The sequence below is a fragment of the Sus scrofa genome, chromosome 10, assembly GCF_054392235.1.
Source record: "Sus scrofa isolate SSC_HxYL_T2T_F1_AM1 chromosome 10, Sscrofa_HxYL_maternal_Yorkshire_Landrace_v2.0, whole genome shotgun sequence".
Classification (NCBI taxonomy): domain Eukaryota; kingdom Metazoa; phylum Chordata; class Mammalia; order Artiodactyla; family Suidae; genus Sus; species Sus scrofa.
The window spans coordinates 90181108-90206988 of NC_139392.1; the positions used below are offsets into that span (position 1 = coordinate 90181108).

General features: G+C 44.5%; 1 protein-coding gene and 1 long non-coding RNA gene across 3 annotated transcripts in view; both read right to left on the bottom strand.

The window, feature by feature from the left end:
• Positions 1-25881, bottom strand: part of TAF3 (TATA-box binding protein associated factor 3) — a 154158-nt gene that overhangs the window by 54541 nt on the left and 73736 nt on the right. The window lies entirely within an intron of this gene.
• LOC146399594 (uncharacterized) lies at positions 790-6260 on the bottom strand. The gene is made up of 2 exons (XR_014818363.1): positions 6046-6260; positions 790-5354 (listed from the first exon to the last, which is right to left on the bottom strand). It is a non-coding gene; the product is annotated as an uncharacterized LOC146399594 (long non-coding RNA).

The window sequence follows — 25881 nt, forward strand, 5'->3', positions numbered from 1 at the left end:
TGGTCAGAAATATGCTCTGGGGGCAGGAGATGCCAACCTGGAATGCTCTGTTCATTCGTTCATTCATTCATTCATTCATTCATGTATTTATTTTTGGGGCCACACCTGCAGCTTATGGAAGTTCCCAGGTTGGGGGTTGAACTGGAGCTGCACCTGCCAGCCTAAGCCACAGCCACAGCAACTCAGGATCTGAGCTGCATCTGCGACCTACACCACAGGTCACAGCAACACTGGATCCCTAACCCACTGAGTAGGGCCAGGGATTGAAAGGCAGGATAAAGGGACAGAGTGATGAGGTGGGCTGCTGCAAATGCAGAAGGGGCAACAAGAGTGTTTTTATCCACGTCTGGCACAGACCGTGTTTCAGTGCTGGGCACCTCTATTCGGGTGTTTTAATAATTAGATGGTAACGGAGAATGTAAATCCGAGGCCCTGTGCTAACAATTCTCCTATAATGTACCCTTCAGAACAAGACCTAACCTAGTGAACCAAAGAGAACTGTCATAGAAATATTCTGGAGTCCCCGTCATGGCTCAGCGGTAACACGCCCGACCAGCATCCATGAGGACAGGTTCCATCCCTGGCCTTGCTCAGTGGGCTAAGGATCCAGCATGGCCGTGAGCTGTGGCGTAGGTCACAGACGCGGCTCGGATCCCACATTGCTGTGGCTGCGGTGTGAGCTGGCAACTGTAGCTCCGACTGGACCCCAAGCCTGGGAACCTCCATATCCCGAGGGTGTGGCCCTAAGAAAAAAAAGTAAATAAATAAATAAATAAAAATATCTTTCTCTTTTTGTCTTTTGATCACTATATACTTGTGATTATAAATATTTAATAAATTATTACCATATGGACTTGATATTCTGAATACTGCTTTGGCTAAATAGTAGAGTAAAAAATTTCAGCCAAATTCAGCCAACAGAGAGAGATGGAGAGAGAGGAAGAGGAAAATAGAAGCAAGCAAGGTAGTCCATCAATTTTCAGCCGACTTTTCTGCTTCTACTCTGTATTTACTTTCTGCTCCTTACACTGCCTGCAACACAGCGAGCCCACGGGCAGGGGAGACGGCCCTTCTGAAACACGCCTGAAGTGTTTCTCGGCATTCAGTCGGCGTCAGGCAGTCACTGAGCTCTTACCTGCTGAGTGAGCAATGCCTTCTGGGGGCGCATGTAAGCCCCCGAGAAGGGACAGAAACTGGCAGCCTAAATGTGTGCAATACAATTTTCACGTTTAAGCCTTTTCATCCTAGGAATCTTCCTGGTCCCTTCCCTCACAGATTTTCTTTCTCTCCTTTTTTTGAGGGAGGACATCTGACTTTTCTCCACCTTCTCTGAACCCCCTACCTTTGGATATGATGTCAACTTTATTGTGCTCTCCTTGGAGAGATCAGAGAGCTACCAGAGCCTGTCCTTGGAGGAGCACAGGGCAGGAGGACGTCCAAGAAGGGAGCCTGACATCTGAACCCGAGTCTTTGGCTGGTGTTGCTGTTCGTTTCGTTTCTTGTCTTTTTAGGGCCACACCTGAGGCATATGGACGTTCCCAGGCTAGGGGTCCAATCGGAGCTGCAGCTGTGACCTACACCACAGCTCAGCTCAAGGCAATGCCAGATCCTTAACCCACTGAGTGAGGCCAGGGACTGAACCCACATCCTCATGGATACTAGTTGGGTTCTCAACCCACTGAGCCACAACAGGAATTCCAATTGTTTTTTCTCAAGGTGCTTGAAAAAGCCATGGCTCAGAGTCTGCGTGGAGCAAAAAGCAATGACAAGGCCTGACCTAACGTGATCTTAGCAGAGTCCCAAGAGCTGTGGTGCTGAGAACAGACTCTGGGGGAGCAAACAGGGGCAGAGAGAGAAGCCAGGAGGTGACGGCCATGGCCCAGGGAGAGGGGACTGTGGGCTGAGCCAGGCGGTGGAGATGGTGACAGGTGGTCAAATGCCAGTCAACGAGCAACCCCAGGGCTTCTATACGTCTCTTTTGGGGAGGGAGGGCAGTGGACAGGAGATGGCGCATAAAGCTTTTAAACCTCTTCGGTTAGCTACCAAGATTTAAGAATCCGGAGATGCTAAAACCCAAAAATCTAAAAGTCTAAATTTCCTGCCTTTCTAAAACATCAGAAGAGCTAGAATCTACCGCTACATTCCCACAAAGCTAGAGCTCCCTGGGGCAGAGCGAGGCTGCCCACAGGAGACCAAGCTTGAGCATGTCACTGTCACCATGTGCCCCCGCTCTTCTCAGGATCCGTGCCTGCAAACACCCTCTCCAAAGTCTGGCACAGACCTAGCCCAGGATCTTCTCAGTGGGCAGTGACCTAGGATTTAGTTAGATTCCCTAGAGTTTTCTCTGGAGCCTAGTTTAACGACAGCAAGGCAGACCTTGTGGTTTTACGTGCGCGTGAGTGAGAGCTCCTTACAGTACTGTTACCTACAGGAAGCCGTGTCATAAGTACCTAACTACATTTTACAATGTTTCTGGCTGGAAAAAAAATTATTACAATTTTCAGCTAGGAAAAAAAAAAAAATCCCTGAATGACTAGAGACAAGTCTTATAAATATGCCAGTGAGATATAATTAAAGCAAATGGATTAAAATATATTTGATAATAAAATATTTACCTTAAGTACCTTTTCAGATAAGTAATATTTATAGACCATACGGGAAGCCCTGCTGAGAACTATAAAAGGCAATTTATGCATCACCGTGGATGTCAGCAGTGCGATAGACTCTCCTTCCCACTGATGCTCACGGAGAGATTTCTTCCAAATCAGAACTATGAGTTATAAGAACATAACTAATAGAACATTACAGAACTTAATACAAATGTCAACCTGTCACCTTGCGAAATATAACTGAAGCAGAGCCATGCGACACAACCCCATTTGTGAAAAAACTGACCTCAGAACAAATATTTCCAACTCCTTGAAGCTGTGCTCAATTTGACACTTTTGGGTGAAGTGACAAGAAGTAATTGAAATGGACCTATTAAAAACAAAAAAAATGTCCTAAAGTTAAATGTCATTTAGTTTAAGAAAGTAGGAACACAGTATCACACCCAACATATACGGGCGTCTTTCTTCTTCACTGCTTACTGAAATTCAGCCTAGCAGGAAAAACACACACGAAAGTTTGAGTTCGATGAGGCAAGGGTACTGTCAGAGCAGAGCAGAGGGATTCTTAGCCCTTCACCAAACTGCTCCTAAGAATAAATTCTACCTGACTCTCCCATTTCTCTGCTCATGTACTCCTGAACTCTTACCTATCTGGGTGCCCCAACCATTCACCTGAAATGCCTCCCCTGGTCCCTTGCAATATTCTCATTTCTCACTACAAACAATCCTCATTCTGCCTGAGCTCTAGGTAGTAGTGAATGCCGATCACGCTTCCTTTATCCTTTTCTTTTTTGCTTAGGCCCATGGCATGTGGAAATGCTGGGGCCAGGGATTGAACCTGAACCACAGCAGCGATCCAGCAGTGACAACACCTGATCCTTAACCTGCTGAGCCATCAGGGAACTCCTCTTCCTTTTTCTTGAAATTCTCTTTTGTCATATTCATTTGAACTTTAGTTCAACACATATTTACTGCATATCTAGTCAATGCCAAGAGGTAAGAGGAGTGCTGGACTGGAGGAAAGGGCTTTGACCTGTCAATGGGCTCCGTCTAGCAGACAAAATACGATAAATCTGCTGGGTCAGTCATACGAGAAGATATGGATCAAAATCTTTCAGTGACTCCCATTTTGCTTGATGAATTGAAGATGAGCCTTCCTATTTAGCAGGGTTTTTGTGGCTCTTGATAATAGGGTTTACATTTGCAGAAATTAAATCCTTCTGAGTGGAAGAGCAGAAAGAGAACAAACTGGAAGGCAAAAAAACTCCCTTAAAATACAACTATGAATTGCAAAATAAATACAGTTACTACATTACATTCAAATTTATGAGAATTGTACTTGTGGTAACTAAAGATTACTTATAATAACTAACCATTTCAAGCAGTGCCATCAGGAGTTCCTGCTGCGGCTCAGCAGTAACAGACCCGACTAGCATCCATGAGGACATGGGTGTGATCCCTGGCCTGGCTCAGTGGGTTAAGGATTCAGTGTTGCCGTGAGCTGTGGTGTAGGTTGGATCCCACATTGCTGAGGCTGTGGCCGTGATTTGACCCCTAGCCTGGGAACCTCCACATCTCACAGGTGCAGCCCTAAAAAGAACTCCCCCTGTCCCCCGCCCCCCAAAAAAAAAACAAACAAATACTGCAACCAAATGGAAAACACACGCACAAAAATAATTCTGCTTTGGAGATGAACATTTTCTCATAAGCACAGGCCTTCAGCTACACGGTGTAACCTATTTTACAGCAGGCCTACTTCAGACATCAATATAGCTTGATATTTCAGATTTTCCAGCTAGTTCTCTGAACCTGAAAACAAAAGCTACTAAAAAAGTAACTATTTGTCAAAAAGGTCTTTTGCATTTCTTGATACGACAAAGGGAGCCAGTCTTAGACTATTGCTTGGATAACCGTGGGTAGGCAGGAATATAAAAAAAAATTAGGATATTAGTTTTTATCTGTTCGCTATGATTATCCAAAGGCAGTCCCACAAGCTTCTCTGCCCACCTAGGAATTAACAGCGGTTATTACTCACAGCGACATCCCTGAGTCAGCAGATGAAGTGTGTCTGGAGTACCCTAGTCAAGAAATGAATAAAATGTATGATACAATTCAGAAATGTCCATAATACATTAAAATGGCATTTTTGACACAAAAGGCAAAATTTCACAGAAAATCCATTGCTGTAACTCCCCCAGCTACCTAGAGATGCAGGTTACAGGTAACTCCAGGGTACTGCCACTATTTGTATTAGCTTATTCAACACCTGCTTGAGCGCTTCCTGTGAGCCATGGCCCTGCTTGCTCTAGGTACTGGGGACACAGCAATGAAGAAAAGGGACCCATGCCTGTCCCTGAGGAGCTGACATTCCAGTAGAGAGACACAATCAGAGAAGTCATTTCTCTCTCCGTGGTCCTTTACTGCAGAAAACGCCAAAGGTGTTTAAATCAGCGTTTTTACTCCCACCTTACACACCTAAAACCAGAACAAACGGACACACTCTGAATCCTTTGTTTTAAAATCAAGTTTTGATCAGTCTCTTAAAAAAAAATAAAATGCTAGAAACTGTAAAATGAGTAATTCTTCTTTGAAAATTCTGATCTCCTAAGAAAAGGGGACAAGAAAACAAAGCCCAGATTTAGGGGAAGAAATAGCCTTCCTGTGACTTAAGGCAGACCATGTTTTGTTTTGTTTTTCGCTGTTGTTGTTTTTTGTTTTGTCTTTTTAGGGCGGCAGCGGCGGCACCTGGAGGTTCCCAGGCTAGGGGTCAAATCGGAGCTGCAGATGCTGGCCTACAACACAGCCACGGTGATGTGGGATCCAAGCTGCATCTGCGACCTACACCACAGCTCATGGCGACATCAGATCTTTAACCCACTGGGCGAGGCCAGGGATCAAACCCGCATCCTCATGGATGCTAGTCAGGTTTGTTACTGCTGGGCCACAATGGGAACTTCCAGGCCGTGGTTTTAAATGTGTATACATCAGTATTTTTACAACTTCCTTGTTACTTATTGAGATTATTGAGATTAGGAAACCACTTTTCTTTGCCTCTTCACTAGCAAGATATTGTCATTATTATTATTTCATTAGCATAACTTCAGTTTCTTTTATAAAGCTGGTTAAGTGGTACATCTAACATTATCAACTACACATAAATAACATTTTATACTACGATTCAACCAGGAAAAGATGGGTTATAACTGAGTTTTATCAAGTGGAGTCTTAAAAGAGATTCTGAACATCACCTGCTATTAAAATAAAGAACAATCGTTTTGTAAATTAGTCACTGGTCAAGTCACGACAGGTTTGAGTCCAGGTTATTTAAAACTGGTGTTGAGAAACGGAGATGCTGGTGGAGAAAAGAAAAAAGGACACTGGGGCCTGGAGGGACCACAAAGAGGCAAAGTTGAGAAATAGCCTCCCACAGGTTTACACTCGGGTTCTTTCTTCTCGTCCTTTTTTTTTTTTTTTTTCCATTTCTTGGGCCGCTCCCATGGCATATGGAGGTTCCCAGGTTAGGGGTCTAATTGGAGCTGTAGCCACCGGCCTACGCCACAGCCACAGCAATGCGGGATCCAAGCCGTGTCTTCGACCTAACCACAGCTCATGGCAACGCCAGATCCCTAACCCACTGAGCAAGGCCAGGGATCGAACCTGCAACCTCATGACACATAGGTTCCTGAGCTAACAATTCTTTAAAATGTTAAGGCCACTAATAATGCCTTCTGGCCCCCAGCATGCTGGAAGATGTTCTGAAGAACATATGGAAAAATGAAAATACGAGAAGGGAGTATGGACAGCACAAGTTTATGCGGCCACCGTGTACCACGAGCCAGGACAAGACAGTCTGTGCGCATCATCCTTTTCTTTACACACCTAACTATTCAAAACCGTTTAAAATCAATGTTAACTTCATGCATTTGAAAGGTAAGCATAAAACAGTAACCCAGAAAACCTTCTCTGAAAATAGATCCCCATAAATACAGTCAATTGATCTTTAATAAAAGAGAAGTGCTGAAACCACTGGACATCCACATGCAAAATAAGGTGAATCCAGACCCAGAACTTACACCTTCGCAAAAACTAACTCAAAATAGTTACTGACCTAAGTGGAAGATGGAAACCATAAACTCCTAGAAAGTAAGAGAAGAGAAAACCTACGTGACTTGGGTACAGCAATGACTTTCCATATATAACACCGAAGGCATGACCCATGAAGAAAATAGCTGATATTAGAGACCCCCCAAAGCCCCTCCGAATCCTCAGGTTGATCGAGTGCCCCTTCGGTGTTCACAAGAACCTATGCACGGTATCTCCATCGTTTGACAAGCTGCATCGTTGTCACTTGCTAAGAAACACTACAACAGGTCCAAAACGGATCCTGTTAAATCCCCCACTCCAAGCCGAGACTTAATTACAGTTTTGGCTCTCCCGGACGTGGAATTTTAAACACAATCAGGCATCGTGTGACTGGCGCTAGGGAGGTAATATGCCTGACAGATCCAGCATCCTCTAGAGGACAGTAATCTTGCAATAACCAACCTATCTTTTGCCTAGAACAACCTCCTTCTTCCCACTCCCTTTGGGCTGAAAAGTCTATCATTGTGCACAGCTCCTCAGAGTTCCTTTCTATTTGCTAGAATGGACACTGCCCAATTTGAATCAAATTTTGCTCAAATAAACTCTTAACATGTTTAATGTGCCTCAGTTTATCCTTTTTTTTGTCTTTTTTGTCATTTTTTGGGCTGCTCCTGCGGCATATGGAGGTTCCCAGGCTAGGCGTCGAATCGGAGCTGTAGCCACCGGCCCACGCCAGAGCCACAGCAACGTGGGATCCGAGCCACATCTGCAACCTACACCGCAGCTCACGGCAATGCTGGCTCCTTAACCCACTGAGCGAGGCCAGGGATCAAACCGCAACCTCGTGGTTCCTAGTTGGATTCGTTAACCACTGCACCGTGACGGGAACTCCTGCCCCAGTCTATCTTTGACACTCTATAATGTGATGGTCTTTGTCTGTGTCTATCCCCATCTCTGTAACATTTTTTTTTGGCTGCACCGATGCCACAGCAGTGATCAGTCAGAGCTGCTGTAGTGACAACACCTGATGCTTAACCTGCTGTGCCACCAGGGAACTCCCCTCTACAACAGTTTCAGTGGTAGGCAATGTTCATCTTTGTATCTTCGACATCTAAACTACTGCCAGACATACAGATTTTAAAAGATATTAAAAATATCATAAAGTCCTTGAAAAGGAGTTTTATTTATTTATTGCTTTGTAAGGTTGCATCTGTGGCATATGGAGATTCCTAGGCTAGGGGTCAAATCAGAGCTACAGCTGCTGGCCTACACCACAGCAATAGCAACTCGGGACCTGAGCCGTGGCTGAGACCTACACCACAGCTCACGGCAACGCTAGATCCTTAACCCACCGAGCGAGGCCAGGGATCGAACCCACATCCTCATGGATACTAGTCGGATTCGTTTCTGCTCTGCCACAACGGGAACTCCCTAGTTAATTCTTCTTAATTAGCAAAATACAAGCATTCCACAATTCTGTTTATAATGTACACAAAGAAACACTTTTTCCTAACTAAGCTGGTAGAAGAGTCATTTTCAGCCCAGCTCGGCCATCAAAATTCTGAATGAATGAAGTTCAACTTTTACTCAAGCAAGTAAAACAGCACTTACTGAACATCCACAAAATGCACAACCCTGCAGCAGCTCGTCCACTTTCTCCCTGGTTTACTAAAAGAAAGGAAGCTTGGGGGAGTTTCCGTTGGACTCAGTGGGCTGTGAACCCAACTAGGATCCAAGAAAATGCAGGTTCGATCCCTGACCTGGCTCAGTGGGTTAAGGATCTAGCGTTGTTGTGAGCTGTAGGTGTGGGTCGGAGACGCGGCTCAGATCCCACATTGCTGTGGCTGTAGCACAGGCCAGCAGCTGCAGCTCCAATTCCACCCTAGCCTGGGAACTTCCGTATGCTATAGGTGCAACCCTAAAGAAGAAAAAAAGAAGAAAAGAAAGGAAGCTTGATGTATTAAATAAAGACAAGCCATTCAGGTCATAGGCAAAGGCACAGGATACAGTAAAACTACTTACATCAAGAAGCACGTCTTTGAGTGAAATATCCCTTTCTCATTCAGATCAATAACATCCATAGCAGATTTGTCATAAAATATTATTTCCAAAGGAAAACCAATTTCTTAAAGCAAAGGGTAGCCTATAGTTGTTCTGCTTTTTTTTTTTTTAAGATCAAAGATTTTTAGCATTTATAAACAACAAAATCTTTTTTAAAGCAAAACTTTATATGTAACTATAGAAGGCATCATCTAACAGTTTTAAAAACTTTGTAAACTTGGAATAGTCTTCAATTAAATTAATCAGGGGGCTGAGATAGTAAGAAATTTTGGTTTTCGAGGACATTTGGTGTTTTGCTATCACAATTATTTTCCTAATGACATAATGTGAATCAAGTCAGAGAAGCGGCACTGCATATACTACAGAAGCTAAACCCCCATATACTCCACTGCCACCTGGCAAAACACTTTCAGACACACTGCCCTGTTATTTACAAGGAGGGATGGAAAGTCTGAGCTGAGCACACACACACGTACACACACACGCAGAAACATGGCTTTCCAGCTCAATGTTATGAGAGCAAACGTGTAAGAACACAGTCCCTCAAAAGATCAATAAAAGGAGTTCCCATTGTGGCAGAGGGGAAACGAACCCGACTAGTATCCATGAGGATGTGGGTGCGATCCCTGGCCTCGCTTAGCGGGTTAAGGATCCTGCATTGTCGTGAGCTGTGGTATAGGTCGGTGTAGGTCGCAGACACGGCTCGGAGCTGTGTTGCTGTGGCTGTGGTGTAGGCTGGCAGCTGCAGCTCTGATTAGCCCCCTAGCCTGGAAACTTCCATATGCCTCGGGTGTGGCTCAAAAAAAAAAAAAAATCAATAAAGAACTAAATTTTACGCCACTAATTATACATTTATGAAGTTCAAAACTAATAAAAAAATAAGGAGTTTTCCCCCAAGGTTGAGAGGAAGCCTGTCAGGTTGTCAGTTAGGGGTCTCTTCAGGGGTAAAATCTGGTGCCTACACAGGCAAACAAATGAATTTTGAAAAAATTATTGACACAGTTTGAGTGAAAGAGAAGCAAGACAAGGTTAGCAGGAAACTAAACTGACACGATGACTCAAAAAATCAGAATCTATAGCAACCTATAAATTCTGAATAACTTATCTTTCAAGTGAGATTTGGACATACTGGTGTGTCTGATGGAATGAAACGAATGAGACAGCTACAGACTTTTCCTCGAAGTTTTCAACTCAATTTCCGTCCTCTGCTCCCCGATCCCCTCCCCCCCCAAAAAAGCCTAAGCAGCTCCCCTGGGGGAGTGATGTCACAGGCGTCTTTCTTTTCTACTTTCCAATTTGTCCTTAATGTTGTGTATATTAAAAAAGGAAAAAACAAAAAACCTGAATAGATTCTTAAAGGACAGTTGGTCATGTATGAGGTCACCAGCAAGAGAGTGAACTCTTAACTTCCACCAAAAGGAACGAGGTTGGGGTTGAAAGGTTAAAGTGAGAAGAGTAGCCGGGTCCCCATAAAGACGCGTAGATGACCCCATGCTTGACTCCTGTGTTTGCTGATGTCTGACAGGCAGGTCACCGGACTTCACAAGCGGGACTTGCAGGGAATTTCAAACTCCAAAATGATCAACCAAGTACAGACGCTAAGTCAGACCTGCTTCCGACAGGACGGAAACGCTCACACTGCTCAGATGTGCTTGAAAATCGGAACACGCGAGCAGAGAACTGTCGCTTCTTTCAATGTTTTTATACCAATTTATTTTCTCATCAAGTCAGCACAAAATGAAACACACTTCCTGTACTTAGTGCACAAAAAAAAAAAAAAAAAAAAAAAAAAAATCAGCTTTGGCTTTTAGTTTCTCCTCGCCTCTTAAACACCCTGGCACCAGGTACAAGACAGTAAGTCATACACACTGCTGGAGAGTGATACATCAAGCTTGCTCATGTTGACAGTGAAAAGGCTGAATGTTTTCTTTTTAACGGCATGAGGGTGCTCAAACAGAATTTTTAAAATGAAATTTTTAAATATTGTGAACTGCATGATTCAACTGTCCTAGTTCCTCTGTTTCTATCAAATTATATAAAATTCAAGTATGAAATAGACTTTCTACCTTGGAATGGCCCTTTATTTTCAAAATGAAAATAGACAGTTTCATTATTCCTTCACATCAAATGTTAGCTCGACAAATTTCTTATTCACGACATCTAACCTTGGTTTTTGTATAAAGAGTCAATCATGTGTGCAAAAATTTAATTCTTTCCCCATTTACTCAAATACAATGGACTATCAAGTAATAGCAGTATTTGAACAGTGAATCCGACAAGTTGGGGAAGTGAGTCCATGTTTTGTTTATATTTAAAGCAGGAAGGGACTCTTTTTTAAAAAAATACATCATCATGCGTCAACCACAGTATTTCATTCAGGATGAACACCAAAGCAGCTCGAGACTAATGAGACCAGAGGTGGAAGGGGAAAAAAGACCTGTGTCTGCTACGTAGCAAACACAGCTGTACTAACTTCAAAAATAAAGTCAGAAGAAAATAATTAAGCTCCTTTCGACTGGTTTAAACATAAAGATGTGGTAAACACTGGGAAAATTAAAATTACCCTGAGTTTTCATGTCAGCAATATTACAGATTACAGATAAGGAAGTCCCCCTTCAAAGTACACAGAAAAAGAAAGCACACACACATAAAACCTATAACAAAAAGGTTAATAAACAGACACATAAACTACATATTATTACTTAAGATGTGACACGAAGCAATTTTCAATTACATCTGATACTCTGCTCCCCTGACTCTCTATTTTGTTCACGCACCATGAATCAAGGATATAAAATGTCAGCCTTCAACTTGAACTGTTTCACTGTTGGAGATTTCTGCCAAAATCATAATGAGATTGAAGCACAGCTGCTCATTTAACGACGCGGGTTTACTCATATAGAAAGAAAGACAACTTTTAATAAAGATAGTATGAGGAGATCAAGTGTTTGGTAGGCTGACCTGAAGTCTTCTACGGAAGATTTATACATATTAAACGAACCTAATGTTACCAACTGGTTTACATGCATAAGCTAGGAGACACAAGTTTTCTAAGAAACGCGTTATCCAGTTATACACTGCAGTCTGCTCTGGTTTTCTCTAAAGCCATATACGCTTCGATAAAAGATGCTCTCCTAGCGATTTCTTACTGTTTGAAGGAGAAGCGTTGTTCCTTGGCAGCACTGCTTTAAATAAAATGGAACACCTTTGCTGTGTTCCTGTGTGTAAAACTGACAATAGGCAGTCAAAACATACACCGAGACATGAGTTACCGAGTGATGAACCATGAACACGGGACTCCTAGGCATTTGCTTTAAAACGCGATTGAGGACAGATGACAGTAGTTCTGAGTCAACAGTCCAGTCTTAATGGCCCAGCTCAGTTATCATCTGTCATGCTGTACTCTTCTCCAAAGGTGAGGGACAGAAAACGCCAGGCCCCGTGACGAATCAGCACACTGGCATTCGTAATGTCTAGGTGATTCGAGGATTAGATTACTCTGAACGAGATATCGAGGCATCTGTTCAGTATCTGGAGTAGGACTTGGTTGTCTTCTCTGTTGTACAGGAGAGGAGAGATGCGGAAAAGGGATGAGGTGGTACAAAGAGCACAGTGGAAAAGGCATCCAAGTTCACAGCTCGCAAACTGGTCTTTCCCCGAGTCCAGAAAAAACAGTAACGATATCTGCCAGATTAGAACCCCAGTGCAAACCTAGTCCAAAACCTTGAACAATTAGCATTAGTTCGGTGGTAGTTTATTTAATAAGCAGAAAAAATTCGGGCAGGAAGAAGTACTCAATTATAGCCTTGAGAAATCTGACAAGTTTCCAAGGACAATTACTCCTTTCAAAAATTCCTTTGATTTTGAATGCTGAAGAGTTGCATTTATTAAGGAAATAGGTCATCATTTTTAAAAAGAAAAAGTAAAACAAATATGAACACAAAAATATTTCAACACAGGTCTGACAAAAATTTGATTACGATTTCTTGGAGACAGAAAACTGCATCCTCTATAGTTCGGTATGTCTACTACCTGGCATGAGAGCCTGCAGAGAGATTCCTTAAATTAATAGAAGCATGGTTTTTGCTTAGCTCTGGTATGTCAGCTTTTGATCAAGTGAAAATGTCAGAATTTGAAAATAGGAGTCACTATTAAAAAATTAGAAAACTGCGACCTTTTAAACTAACAATAGTATCAGCCATATAGCTGAAAACTCAAAATTTTTAAATGTAAACTTATAAAAAAGACTATAAAAACTTCACCTGAAATATTCTCTGTAGTAAGTTTTCAAACTCTGATGGCAACTCACAGTAAAAAATACTTTACGTTTCCACACTTAGACACACACACACACACACACACACTCTCATCTACATGTATAATTACAACCAAAGTGTCATGAAACAATATCTACCCTCACTAGGAGCGGTGAATTCCATTTTTTTTTTTAAAATGCTGTTTTTAACCCACTAAACTGATTTAATCATTAATGAGTCATGACCTGAAGCTGGAAAAACACTGCTCAGTGCATCTCAGAAAGTTTTTTCAAAAGGGGGGAAGTGTCAAAGGGAGTTGATATAGTCTTTGGTTTTGAACAAAATATTTTGGATAAGTAATAGACTATTAAGTAAGAATTTTTAAAGGCAGTAGGGTAGAAATCTCAAGCTCAGTAGCCTGAATACTATATTCTATTTTTTAGCAACTAAATAACGTGGAAAGGATTGAAAAACTACCCTATGTCCTACCACAAAGTAAGGTATGTCTTTTACTCATCAGACTTCCAAGAGGAATAGGTACATTAGTAACAAGACCAAGAAAGAATTAAGAAACATGTAACGTCAAAGACAGCTTCTGACCTTAAAAAGAGCTCCTGAGAATTATCTCAGGATTCCAACTTCCCTCAAACAGAACTCCACTAATATCCTCCAGATTGTCTGGCCCAACCCCTCGCCATCTCAAGAAAATGTTTACATTACAGCCCAGTTCAAATGCAAGGTCAGCTGGCTTTAAGATTTGGGAAACTACCAAGAGCTTTTTAGCTACAGTATAAATCACTGTTAACAAAATGATTAACTTTCTAAATTGACAAAAACAGTTTCACTCTATTTCAGTGCTACCAAGTTTTCTTAAAATATTTGGTAAAAAGATAAGCTTTATTTAAAAAATGTTTTACCTGCAATCAAAAGGCTTTTCAGGTTTAGCCATATTACGTTAAAGAAGGACGACAACTAACCGTGATTTTTATCTCCACTCTGCCTTCAAAAATGCCAGTTTATAGCAAGTAAACAAGATAAGGCATTTATATTGCACAAATACAGACCTGCTCTTTAGAAACTGTTTCTGTGAATAATACAGAATAGACACCAGGAGATCATTCTCTCTTTCATTAGATGCTATACAAAAATCACTACGACTTTATTTGGAATAAGATGGCTAGAAATACATTTTATCACTTATATCTCAGAACAAAATGGACAGCATGAAAGCCCCAACATTATAAACAAAGACGGGGATCACACAATCCGCCCCCGGCATCCATCTCGTGGAGGATAAACCCCAACAAATGACCCAGCATTTTATGTGTGTGTTTCTATGTATGTAAGTAACATATGTATACATGCATATATATGTATTTTATGTATATATACACACATACACATATAGGATGATGTCAACAAATGAACAAATCCTTATTGAATATGAGCAAGGACTAGAAATGTATAAAATACTTATCTATGTACATATAGGGAAGGCTGTCATGCAGCACCTGCTAGATCCCGATCCCTAGACCCACCCGGGTTATATATATATATATACGCCTTTATCTCTAAATCATAAATACCTGCAAGCCTGGACTTATCTCCATTTGACAGAGGAAAACACCGAGGCCTGGGAAGGCCATGCCACTTGCTCACATGCACAATTAATCCAGTTAGCCAGGAGAGCGCACTCTGCAAGGACCACTGAGTTCTTGGTGGGGCTGCCCCTCCAGGGCTCCACATCGCCCCTCCACTGCCACAAGGTGCAGGAGAGACCACACCTCAGAAGGGGCCTATCGTGGAGCAGATGCAATCACCTCCCCTCAGTGAAAAGCATCCCCCAAGGCCTCAGTCTCCTTTCATCTCAGAAGCTTGAACTCCTGGCTGTCCATCCGTCTTCGCCTGGACCCTCACTCCTCCCAAGCCCCGATCAGACGCCACTTCCCATCTGCCCAGACGCCGTGCCTCCGAAACTCACAGTCACAGGCAGAACCTCCTGCGGGGCCGGGGTCTTTGGCAAAGGCTTCCCTCCCCTTCCTGTGAAATCTGAGGGTACCACTTCCACGTCAGCCCCACTTCCTCTCCCAGGTACCACACACCGAACCATCCCAAGGTGGCAGGGAGCGGGGGTTAGTTCCTTCTCGCTGCTCACTTGGTCTCCTTCTGCCACACGTCCTTGGAAGCTCACACCACTAGGGACCACCGTCCTCCACTCCCCGGTCCCTTTGGGCCTGAGGGGCACCTTCTTCATTCTCCAATCCGAAAAACAAGACGAAACCGACAGAAGGACTTGGGCGGCCCAGCCACTTGCCAGGAGTCTACTCTGGCCCGTGCACACACTCTGACACTGCCCTGCCCGTCGGCTCTTCAACCCCTGCCCCCAATCAGACCTTCATCCCCAAGCTGCCCCAGAAAGTGGCCTCTCTCTTGCCAAACTCCACGGTCGGTCCTCAGTCTTCATCTCACATAACTTCTCAGAAGAGTTTCCTCCTTAACTGCCTTTTTGCTCACTGGCTGCCGAGCTTCTCTTTCCTCTCACCCCACACCCGATCCATCAGCAAAGGCCCGGGTCAGCCCCTCTCAGGTCGCCTCTGCCCTGCCGCCCCCCCACCCACACGCCCGATCACTGCCGCCTAAGCCGACCCCTATCCTCTGGTCTCCAAACAGCAGCCAGAGTGATCCTGCTGGAACACAAATTAGATCAGGGCCCCCGTGAGATCAGAACACACCCAACTCTTCCATACGATGGCCTCCAAAAGCCCAAAAGCGCTGCTGTGCTCCTCGGCCTCTCAGGTCCCCCTGCCCCACGTCTCCTTGTTCATGCCCACCCTTCACTCCCGGCTCCGATCAGGGGACCTGGTTCTTCCTAAAAATGTAAAGCTTGTTTCTGTGTGAGAGCACGTGTGCTCACTGCACCTGCTCTGCCTGAAACAGTTTCACATAAAATACACCCAAGGCGGTGTGTGTAGGGGGGACACATGCACCTGGATTTCTTTCTTAGGTTTGCTCGGATGCCATCCTCATGCTCCATCCAAAGTCACACCCCTCCTGACTCCCATCCTCACTCTCCCTCCCTCCTTGCTTCTCTCTTCCCACAGCACTTAATCATGACCTGACACTTTATCAAATGATGAGCTACTTTGATATTGTCGGTCTCAACTACAATGCGGGCAAAACTCGGGAATGAGGCTTGTTTGTTTTGTTCACTGATGTATTTCCCATGTCAAAAAATGAGGTTCTGTGTACACAGCACTTAGGAAGTATGCGGTAAATAAATATCGGCTGCGTGAGTGAACTTAGTTAACTAGTGGAAAGGCTACAAGCCCAGGTCCCCACCCTTCCAAAGCCCAGGTTCTTTCTGGTGGGGCGGGATTTCTCAAGAGAATTAGATGAATACGTAGAGACCCAATTAAGCTACTTTTCGTCAGTCAAAATTATATATTATGTTTTAAGGTACTGGAGAGCCTCAAATAGTAAAACAAAATAGAAAACACCAGTGCTGAAAAAAGAAAACTACATACACTCTGGGGCTGGTTTAAGGCAATGAGATACATGGCAGTTCAAACTCATAAACACAAAAATACAGCCAAGGTTTAAAAAGATTCCTTTAATAGCAGTGAAACTGGGATTTGATCTACAAATTAAATTTGCATACTTTAAAATCTCACCTCATACGAAAGACATTCCTTTTACAAGCTCAGCTACCTTGGAGGTTTTGTTAAATAGAAAATTGTGTAATAGACGTGGTTATGAAAACAAACTCTACCAAAATTGAGATACATGTAGGTATAACAACAGATGGTACTGACGTTTGAAGAATTAATTTAGTTCTTATATTTCTAAAATTAACTGACATCTTGTATTTATCATATTTTATAGCTAAGATCTACATACAGTGCTTATGGCTTGAAGCTGAATGCTGGTTACATGAAGTTAATTACTACACTCTTCTACTTTTGTATATGACTGAAATTTTCCAGAACAAAAACCTTTTTAAAAATGTTGACGATGCCATACTTCAGTTTCTATGTGTGTATACAACCTCAAAACATGGTCAAAATAGGAACACCAACATTAATTTCCTGCAGAAGCTTAAGACAAAGACCTAACAGAATAATCCATTAACAAAGGAAAGTATCCAGCTGACTGAAAGCGAGCTTTCTATTTTGTGTAGTTACTTCAACAAGTCTCTATTGGGTGACAACCTAACTAAACACTTTGGAGTGAAAGAACTACACTGAAACAATTTACAAACCAGTCACTCACTTTGACACAACAGATACAATAGACCGTTTAGGCTCTTAACGAGCCTGGAGCTTTAAAAGCTACACTACATTAATAAACTTAGGATGACACAGTTATTTAGGAGATAAAAAGCCCTCATCCTAAGGTCTACCAAGAATTCCCGCTCCTGTAGGCAAGTGAGAGCAGAGGCAGGAGCCTCGGGTTTTTCAGGGGAGCATCGAGGGCAGGGGGCAGCTGCGGTCCCCACGCGGGTCCAGCAGGGGTGGAAGGCACCGAGGGGTCAGCGATTGCACAGTAACGTGTTTACCTTCCATGCTAACAGCAAAGCACCCACAGGGAAAGAGACCACTGTTGAAAATGTCCATGTTTATCTCATATCTGGGTTCTCAGGGACAAAAGCTTAGGCAGCACTTACTGCCCACCCCCAAACAGAGGGAAGCAGAGAAGCTTTAGACATCTATGCAGACGGTAACAATTCACAGCACGGGACACAGTGCAAACGCGGCATGAAATCAGATGTACTCTCTTTTTTTTTTTTTTTTTGGTCTTTTTGCCATTTCTTGGGCCACTCCCGCGGCATATGGAGATTCCCAGGCTAGGGGTCGAATCGGAGCTGTAGCCACTGGCCTACACCGGAGCCACAGCAACGCAGGATCCGAGCCGCAGCTCACGGCCATGCCGGATCCTTAACCCACTAAGCAAGGGCAGGGACCGAACCCGCAACCTCATGGTTCCTAGTCAGATTCGTTAACCACTGCGCCACGATGGGAACTTCAGAAAAGACATTTTAAAACTGTGCATGACCATGCTGCCATTATCACACCTAGCAAATTAATAATTTAAATGCCTAGTTCATATGCTAATTTCCTCAAATATTGCCATAATTTCCTCAAATATTGCCAAAACATGTTTCTGTACTGATGTCTTTGAATCAGCATAGGACCACAGGAGTTCCCCTTGTGGCTCAGCAGTAACAAACCCAACCCATATCCATGAGGATGCAGGTTCGGTCCCTGGCCCCTCTCCGTGGGTTAAGGATCCGGCATTGCCGTGAGCCGTGGTGTAGGTCACAGGTGTGGCTCAGGTCTGACGTTGCTGCGGCTGTGGCGTAGGCCGGCGGCTGCAGCTCCGAATGACTCCTAACCTGGGAATTTCCACATGCTGCAGGTGCGGCCTTAAAAAGAAAAGAAAAGAAAAAAAAAGACCCACCCACTGCCATTAGTTGCTTTGTCGCCTAAGTCTCTTTTGAGCCATACGAGGTCGCCCTCCGCTCCTGCTTCGTGCCATTCATCTGCTGGGTCATTTGTATTCAGACTAACCCACTCTGGGTTTGGTCCCTCCCCTCTGCACCAACCACTTCGCTTGTTCCTCTGCCCACTGGCTCCCCTCGGTGTGCGCAGCTGGCACCCCTCCCCATTACACTCGGTTCCACTGATCTGGCAAGAACACGTCCTGTGTGACGCAGTGGCTTACTGGGTCACACCAGAGGCACACGTGTCTGGCTGTCCCACTTTCGCACTGTCACAATTGGTCACTGGGGTGATCTTTACCCCGCATTCAAAAGAAACCCGTTATTTCCTCCCAGTTCGGTTCTATCTAAACACCTAAGAGGCAGATGCAATTAGTGGAGGGCACCCTGAGGTCCGGCTCAGAAAGAAGCAGGAGCAGCTGGATGCAGTGCCCTCCCCAGAGGCCCCGGGCTGACAGGCGCCGCCACAGGCAACTCAGCTGAATCAGAGCTGGACTGGGGGCTGGGGAGGGACAGTAACGGATTGATCTGTATTAACTCTACTGTCTGCTCATGTTTCTAATCGGTAGACCTGCCGATACTCCTTTCTAAAGGCAGATTTTTCTTTCAGAACTACCATGTATTTCCAGAATCACAGAAAACCGTTAACTTTCACACCTGGAAGAGTTAGGTCATTCTGCCTTAATTTTACAGATCTACCGTAGTCACTGAACTCAAAAAATTAATGAGTCCCAGAACAAGATGACCCTAAATTGTTGTTCTTTTTCCCACTGCTCCATGTTGTTTTTCACTCATAAAAATTTCTATTTAAGGGTTTTGCTAATCGTACTTGGTTCTTACAAAGTTCAAATTTCATCTTATCTGTAGGCTCTTCGTTCTTCCATTTCAATTCCTCAAAGACATGTTTCAGGAATGATGAGATCATGAGCACAGTATCTTTCCTATTATACTACAGAATCTCTTCTGAAACAAATGTACAGAAAAATACACCAATCACTAGTGATTCTGATTTCAGAATTCTGGATGACAAAATCATTAGAATCAAAGTCACTTCTTGTGATAGACTAGCCATTGTTTAAAGTAGGGGTTCCAAACCCAGATGCTTTTAGGGACCAGAAAAATGTGGTCTGCAGTTCCCTAGTTGATTCTTCTTCTCCAAATGAAGACATCTTTACCTCCTTTGCAGTGCTAATTCTCTTCGTTGTTAGGAGAATTAAATGGGGCTTAGTAAAGCATCTGCCATATGTTGGACTATTAAACAATGTTGGTTTCCTTTTGCCCTAAATTTACAACCATCAACCACAAACAGTATTTCTAAAATTTAACTCATCACCCTTTCTACATAACCAGCTTGTTGTCCCATCTCACTTTCTATAATTTGAATCATTTTTTGGAAATTGAGGTGTGAACGATGCAGTTTATCCAACGATACCAGAACAGTGAAGGCCAGGGAAGCTCCTGGTGGGACCAGGGCCTTTCTTTTGGCACAAGTGCTGTTCTGAGGGTGCGGAGTGGTGGAGCCAAGGTCTGAAAGTGGTGAACACAGTTCTACCCACAGGCATTTTATAAGCTACCTCCAACTTCTAAATAGGACCAACAGTTCTCAAACTGCAGCATATAAAAGAATCAACCGCAAAGTTAAAAACAAGCAAACAAACAAAGAAACAAGAAACACAAAACCCCACAGATCCTGAGGTTCCAAGAGATTCTGGTTCAACAGGTCTGGAATGGGGCCCGTGAACTTGAACTTCTCAAAAGCTCCAGGTGATGCTGACGCTGCTGGCCGGTGGGCCGTGCTTTGTTGACACCACGGCCACAGTGCCGACGACAGGCACCGAGGAAGAGGGGACGGCCCCAGCCCTGGCTGAGGAGCAATATGCCTCCTCAGATCCTTTCGCTTTCAAGGCAGGTCTCTTGACATAAAAATGTGCCCTCTAAGCACAGTTCTCAGTTGTGGTTCCCCCACCTCCAGCAGCAGCACTTGGGAAGATGTCAGACATGAGAATTCTTGGGCTCATCCCAGACCCACTGACTCAGAAACTGGGGTCAGGGCCCAGGAATCTGTGCTTTAATAAGCCTTCTAAGTGATTCGGACTCAAGCTAAAGTTTAAGAACCACTGTTCCCCAGAACCCCTTCAAACGAAGCAGATTCAAATGAATCATTCTTACATATCAGGTTTCCATGTAAGCATTTGTTGAAGAAAAGGGTGCTGTGGCTTGGAAAATGTTTGATATTAGCTTCGGTCTCATTACGTGCTGTGTGACTCTGGGAGCCGTACTGCCTCCAGCTTTGCGTCACTCTTCTTCGGCAGCTCTCGGTGACGCGGGAGGAGGAGGAGAAGGGTGGACGTGAAGTTGGGGGTGAGGACGATGATGCTGCTGGGCGGTGACAGCTGACGTTCACGAGGTGTTAGTATGATTCTAAGAACTCTTCATTTACTAACCCACTTAATCTTCACAGCCTCCCCATGAAATAGCTGTTGCTAGAATGTCAAGTATTTAAAGGTACCAACATTTAAAAAATCAGGGCATTTCCAGTTTCTATTTTTAAAACTGAAAACCCTGGCAACGCAGGGCTTACATTCGGGCCTGGGGAAAAATCCTCTGGCTAAGGCAGCCGCTGCCCACCCTGGACAGGAAAGCTCCCTCCACCTCAAAGCTCTCCACCCCCAGCCCACCCCGCCCCCAAGCTCCCTCATCATTGTCACGAATTCCTGGTCCTGGAAAGGCATGAGTTTGTGGCACCTGCTTTGAAAAAATGAATGTATATGTTAATTTATATGCAGAGGGGATGGTGGCAGGGAAGAAAAAGAACAAGGGCATTAATTAAAGCAGGTTGGAAATGGGAATCACATGTGGGCAGAGGGCAAATCCTAGCGATGACTCTGTAAAGGATTCGTATTTCTAATTTCTAAATCTCTCTCTCTCTTTTTTTTTTTTTTGGTGGTTTTTGTTTGTTTTCTTGGCTGCATCTGCAGCATCTACAAGGTCCCTGGCCAGGGACTGAACCTGAGCCACAGCAGTCATCTGAGCCACAAGAGTGACAACACCAAGTCCTTAACCCGCTAGGCCATCAGGGAGCTCCTCCTAAACATCATCTGAACTGATGGACTTCTGTCTATTCCGCTGCCACTGACTCAGCCTGAGTTTTCACCGACTTTCGCGATTACTGCAAAACTCACTCTTCTACTTTCCTCCCTGCAGTTTTTCCAGCTTCAATCCAACCTCCACACAGGCTTAAGAATGTTCTTTCCAAAATACATATCTAATCATTCTGCCTTCTTGCCAAAAACCTTTCATGGTTCCACATTATTATAATAGTGGCTTTCAAGCTGAGACACAGAAGCTACTCTTCAATGAAAAAGCTCACCTGGGAGATAAACACGTAAAAACAACGAACATGGAACGGCTCGAGTTGTCCCTTACAATTTAGTTCTCACCTCCTTCCCGAGCACCTGTGCTGTCCAGCTAGAGATTCTACTCCGTAGCCTCCCTGGAAGCCGGCTGTGGCGTGTGACAAACGAGGCCCAAGCGGGTATGAGTGACAGCCTGTTTCCTGCGGGTCATCTCCAAGTTCAATCAGCCTCTCTGGATTTGGGGACACCCAGCTGGCAGCAACTCAGGTTCCCCGCTGTAGGCTGGGACGATTCTCCTGGGGGACATTTAAGCAACGAGATGGCAGGAACCCAAGTCCCTGAAGGACTTTGGGGACGACAGCTGTCCTGCAGGTCTAGACCAGCCACACAGGTAGCAGGCGGACTGGACTCTTGTCCTGCTGAAGCCACTGTTTATCTGGCCTTTTTATGGCTACTGCTTAACCATATCCTTAATAATACAAGTATTATTAAGATTTGTGTTTTATTTTTTTCCTAATGAAGACTTTTAACCTTTTTAGATAGCAAACCAATGATAAACCAAAGGTCCTAAGTTCCAAGGAAAGTCTCTGCTCCCCAAAGTAACAAAAAACTAAAACCACCACCCACATACCTAAACTAAGAAGAATAATTAACACGCTATATATTCTGAAGAAGAAAAGGAGTTGGGAGAAAGAAGAGAGCCACAGGCACGTTCCTGCCCAGCCAGGGGTCAGGTAGGCTGCCATCGATTTTCTGATTTGAAAAGGAGAGCAAAGCAGAATGCCACAATTTATGGGAGATGTGGGGAAGAGAAAACCAGTGTTCCTTTCATGAAGAGCGACAGAGGGAGACCCAACAGGCCGGCTGGAAGAGGAGCAGGCAGCACTAGGAACTTACTGGATTTCTCCCGGAGGTACGACTAGGTGACAGGAGGCAAAGCAAAGGACAGACGATGAATAGAGCCCACCAGGCTGTACCACAAACCATCCCTCCGACTCCGGGAAGAACACTGCGCTTTTCACTTTCCTTGCTGTGGTTCAACCAGAGTCAGGAGTCCCCACACTTCTGGCGTTTGCACACTACCTTTGTAATTGTTTGCAATCCTGGCAGAACGTGAATTATTTCCCCTACATCTCCTAAAACGCGGCTGATTTTTAACTTATACCCATTTTACCCTTGTTCGAAACAATAATACCTGTGAACTCACCAGACCCTTGTGTTAATTCTATTTTTGTAGTATATGTTAAAATATGAAAAATAAACCCAAATGCTCATCTGTCACCTAACATGGCCTCGCTTGCCAGCAGGGACATGCACCGCCTGCTGACAATCTCATGAGCATTACAAGTCTGTGCTCCAAGTCTGGTCTCAGGGACACACGGACTGCTGGGTGCCCTGGCATTCTGAGGGCTAAGGCAGCGACCCAGCAAACTCGTGCGTGTTGCTGGCACCCCACATGTGCCAGGGCCTGGGGTTCACAGCACAAAGACTGCTAACCCAGGTCTGCAGACGGCTAAGCCAGCTGGCCCAAGGAACCCTGTTTGCCCAATGACAGTTACCTAAATTTCAGCCCGAGAGCATGGGAGAAAGTCACATGTGGTGTTAGATGAGAACTGTGCTATTAGACAGGGGTGTTGAGAGCTACCTGAGATCAACGAGCGAAGACGAGGTCTCTGTTGGCGCCACATGGGTTCTATAGGGTGAATTAACAGCAGCTCAGCAGAAATCTCTACATTTCTCCCCAAGAGCCACCTTCCCAAGTCTGTCTACATTTTACTGTTTTACTGTTTTTTTGTTTTTTTGTTTTTTTTGTTTTTTGTTTTTTGCAAAAACCAATACAGGAGAAGAGAGCTTCAGAGTGGTAATCTTAATCGGCCAGCATAAGGCTTTCCCTCTGAGTATGAATCAGGCGCCTGTGGTCACCCTCTGTCTCTGATGGCTCTGTCAGAGGGACACTGAATAACCCAACCCCACTCTATTCGAATGCGGGCATTATTAGCTATCTCCCTTGTTCTGCTTCTTGGTTATGTGCCAATAACGGAGAGGACTGTACCATCCAATACTCAGATTAAAGACGAGACACTATGAAACAGTAACTTCAGTAGAAAAAATTAAAGGAGAGTTGAGAGGAAGAGGGATTAGACGAGAGAAGAAACATCATCATATATTCCAAGGGACTCAGAGCCTTTTCACAGCATCAGCTCCCATCCCAGGGGCATCCAATGATCCATGACCTAAGTCACTAACGGACATTCTATTAAATTCTCTCTGCCTGATTGGCAGTTACCAAAAAAACTTTTGGAATATAGCTTTGTGCCAAAAATTGGTGCATTTATCACATTTTTTTTTTTTTTAATGGCCGCACCCACAACATATGGAAGTTCCTGGGCCAGGGGCTGAATCCGAGCTGCATCTGTGACCTATACCACAGCTGGGGCAACACTGGATCCTTTAACCACGGTGCCAGGCTGGGGATGGAACCCATACCTCCGCAGCGGCCCATGCCTCTGCAATCAGATTTTCTTTTCTTTTTTTCTTTTTTGGCCATTCCATGGCATATGGAGGTTCCTGGGCCAGGGATCAGATCTGAGCTGCAGATACAACCTAGGCTACAGCTGCAGCAACACTGAATCCTTAACCTACTGGGCCAGGCTGGGGATTGAACCTGTGTTCCAGTGCTCCAGAGACACTGCTGATGCTGTTGCACCACAGCAGGAACTGCTGCAATCAGATTCTTAACCCACTGTGCCACAGCAGGAACTCCCACCTATCACACATTTTTGAAAGATACTCAAAAGTAGACTGGAACATAAATATCTCCAGCTACATGAACTCTTAACAAAATTCAAAACGCGACTGGATGTGGACTTCAAGGGAGACATATTTCACTGTATATAAGATGACTGGGTTGTCGAAAAGAGAGGAAATAATTCATACTTTGAGTTTGTTTTTTTGGTTTTTGTTGTTGTTTTATGCTTTTCAGGGCCACACCTGTGGCATGTGGAAGTTCCCAGGCTAGGGGCTGAATTGTGAGCTACAGCCGCCAGCCTATGTCACAGCCACAGCAACGCCAGATCTGAGCCTCATCTGCGGACTGCACCACAGCTCACGGCAACGCCGGATCCTTAACCCACTGAGCGAGGCCAGGGATCGAACCTGCATCCTCATGGATACTAGTCAGATTCGTTTCCGCTGAGCCATGACGGGAACTCCTAATACTCTGAGTTAAAACTAGAGAAAACTGTCAAAATCACTGGCTGCCCCCGAACCACAAGTTTCTCTGGACTCTCCCCTTTTTCTGAAGGTGGCACCTGATGGTGTTTCTTTCTGCATCTAGCCCTCACCTGCCGGCCTCAGGGCTTCAAGTTCACAGGGCAGGACTGCTTTGTCCTGTACGCAGCCCTTGGCCTGTGTTCTTTCAGTACAGGATTTTTTTTTTTCTCTTAAGGACTAAGAATGCTCTTCACATCCACGAAGAAATATGCTCTCAGCTTTCTTGGGACACCTGGCCCTTTCATTCGATTTTTGAGTTTTCCACTTTTACTTTTTTTGTTTTTTTAGGTTCCCAGGTGAGAGGTCAAATTGGGCCTGTAGCTGCCTCCATCACAGGCACAGCAAAGTCAGAACTGAGCCACATCTGCGAACTGCACCACATCTCATGGCAACGCTAGATCCTTAACCCACTGAGTGGGGCCAGGGATCAAACACGCATCCTCATGGATACTAGCTGAGTTCCTAACTGGCTAATAAGCCACAATGGGATCTCCGGGTTTTCTACTTTTAAGTGAAACATGGATTCAAGAAATATTTCCATTTCCCCCTTTACTCTACCAAAAGAAAAAGGCAGCACAAGGAAAAAGGCCAGGAGGAAGGAAATCGTAGCGGCCACTGGGAGCCAGGTGGGGGGGTGACGGCAGGTGGGGGGGTTGACAGCGGCGGGGGGTGGCGGTGACGGGGGTGGTGATGGGAGGTGGGGAGTGATGGGAGGTGGGGGCGGTGATGGCGGGGAGCGGGGGGGA